The sequence below is a fragment of the Schistocerca piceifrons genome, unplaced genomic scaffold (genome assembly GCF_021461385.2).
Source record: "Schistocerca piceifrons isolate TAMUIC-IGC-003096 unplaced genomic scaffold, iqSchPice1.1 HiC_scaffold_349, whole genome shotgun sequence".
NCBI lineage: Eukaryota > Metazoa > Arthropoda > Insecta > Orthoptera > Acrididae > Schistocerca > Schistocerca piceifrons.
This window is the reverse complement of record NW_025728569.1, coordinates 253,497-255,996: the sequence shown is the minus strand read 5'-3', so window position 1 is coordinate 255,996 and position 2,500 is coordinate 253,497. Positions and strand designations below refer to the sequence as shown.

The 2,500-nt window shown below is 58.4% G+C and overlaps 1 non-coding gene across 1 annotated transcript in view; it reads left to right on the top strand.

Moving 5' to 3' along the window:
* The first annotated feature begins 1,772 nt into the window (after nucleotides 1-1,772).
* LOC124746268 overlaps nucleotides 1,773-2,500 on the top strand; it is a 1,909-nt gene continuing 1,181 nt past the window's right edge. The window contains exon 1 of the ribosomal RNA XR_007011310.1: nucleotides 1,773-2,500. This exon is cut by the window's right edge and continues 1,181 nt beyond it. This is a non-coding gene — a ribosomal RNA (small subunit ribosomal RNA).

The following is a 2,500-nucleotide window of genomic DNA, read 5'->3' as shown; positions in this document are numbered from 1 at the left end:
TAGTGTTGCCCACCCGCAACCCTCGCAATATAGTTCGCTACTCGCACTGCCCGCTCCCCTGTGTATCGCTTCATGTTAAACACCTTGCAAGTCTTGCTGACTTTCCACATGCTCCTGCTGTACACTGTAATGTGGATGGCAGCAGGACGTACATGCCGCCCCCCCCCCCCCCCACCCCTCCCCACGTCCCCACGTCCCCACCTTGCCCCCTGCCTTCGCAAGCTGGTTGGTGACAAGTTTGCATGTTCAATGCCCTTCGCATGCGACGTACGCAGGCTACGTTGTGGTGCGGCCTGTGTCAACTGTCCGCTGATGTCGTACGCGTGAACCACAATCTGTACTGCACATTCGTCCTTATGTACTGAATGATACATCGTGGCACATGTGTGACCGTACAACGACTGCGCCCAAAAACGGCGGACCATACAGTGCAAATATTGTGCACGCAGCTACGTGTCGTCTCCCTATGAGAGCTGGATTGCAGTGTGGTACGCCATAGAGACGTGTGGGAGGAACGGACGCCGTGGATGGCGATCAGCATGAGCTGTGTGTTGATGTATTCGGACCTAGTCGTCTCTCCTCAAACACCGTGATAGCATGGTGCACCGCGTTCCATATCTGCGACATGCTACAGAGGCCGGTTGACAGTCGTTCGAGCAATGGACATCGCATACGTACGGGGGCCACCTTCCACGTATTGTCTAGGCGTGCACATTTTGTTGCGTGTATGTGGGCAGACGTAGTGTGGCGTGACACCTGACACAGGCATGCAATAATCGTTGAAGTTGCTAATGGCGATGGACGCCTACGTTTTCTGGTGAAGTTACGCAAATGAAGAAATGGTAACCCGTTGTGGTGCGGTTGTTCTCGCTAGGGGTGAATCGGTGATGGCGACGATAGGTTGAGGTACTAACCGGTTGTTCCAGCGATACCCACCATGCCGATGAAACTGAACGGCATCTGGGTGTGAAGCGATACGCGGTGGTGGCTGGGTGGGACCGTCCCCGGCCGGTGAGGGGGCGCCTCCCGGCGTGCTGGCCGCGCGGTGCGTGGGCGCACGCGCTACAGCCGGCTGGTGGGGGCGGCCAGTGGCAGGCGCGCCGGCCGACGGACGCGGCAGGCGTCGCAGCTGCGCGCCGGCGCACCCTGCGCGCGGCGCCGTGCGGCCAAAGTAGGTCCTCGCGGGCCCGGTGCGAAGCGCGGTGGACATCTTCAGTGTGCTGGTCCGATTGAGGACTGTGTGCGTTGAGGATGCGCCGCCGCCCGGCGCTCGGCGCCGCGACGCCGTCTGCTGCTCGGTCGCCCCAGCGGTTCTCGCTGGTGGTTTGTATCGCAGCTGTGCGGATGTGTTGGCGCGTGCGCTGTGCTGGGAGAGTTCGCTTCGGCACCCAAGTGGGGCTTTTGTCCTTCTGTGGCGCTGGCGTTGGAGCTGCCGGTCACCGTAGGTGGCGCGTGTTGTCTCCCGCCGGCAATGCCACGACAGCACGCTCCCGGGCCTCTGTCGGCAGCGGCAAGCTCAGTTGGGAGCACGGGTGGTCGCACCGAAAGCGTCTACTCGCCTAACTCCGGGCGATTGCGCCTCTCTCGAACCCGACCAAGTACTTGGGACGGCGCTGCGCGCCGCCGGGACCTGAGAGGGTTTCGAGGTGTATTGTGCAGGGGAGCTCAGCCTCCTCCTGTTTGCAGAATGATTGAGCGGACGCTTGCGTGTTCGCGCGGGCCCCCGGGACACACTCCCGGGCGGCCGGCTGCTCAGCTCTAGTTGGCGCAGCTCCCTGGTTGATCCTGCCAGTAGTCATATGCTTGTCTCAAAGATTAAGCCATGCATGTCTCAGTACAAGCCGCATTAAGGTGAAACCGCGAATGGCTCATTAAATCAGTTATGGTTCCTTAGATCGTACCCACGTTACTTGGATAACTGTGGTAATTCTAGAGCTAATACATGCAAACAGAGTCCCGACCAGAGATGGAAGGGACGCTTTTATTAGATCAAAACCAATCGGTCGGCTCGTCCGGTCCGTTTGCCTTGGTGACTCTGAATAACTTTGGGCTGATCGCACGGTCCTCGTACCGGCGACGCATCTTTCAAATGTCTGCCTTATCAACTGTCGATGGTAGGTTCTGCGCCTACCATGGTTGTAACGGGTAACGGGGAATCAGGGTTCGATTCCGGAGAGGGAGCCTGAGAAACGGCTACCACATCCAAGGAAGGCAGCAGGCGCGCAAATTACCCACTCCCGGCACGGGGAGGTAGTGACGAAAAATAACGATACGGGACTCATCCGAGGCCCCGTAATCGGAATGAGTACACTTTAAATCCTTTAACGAGTATCTATTGGAGGGCAAGTCTGGTGCCAGCAGCCGCGGTAATTCCAGCTCCAATAGCGTATATTAAAGTTGTTGCGGTTAAAAAGCTCGTAGTTGGATTTGTGTCCCACGCTGTTGGTTCACCGCCCGTCGGTGTTTAACTGGCATGTATCGTGGGACGTCCTGCCGGTGG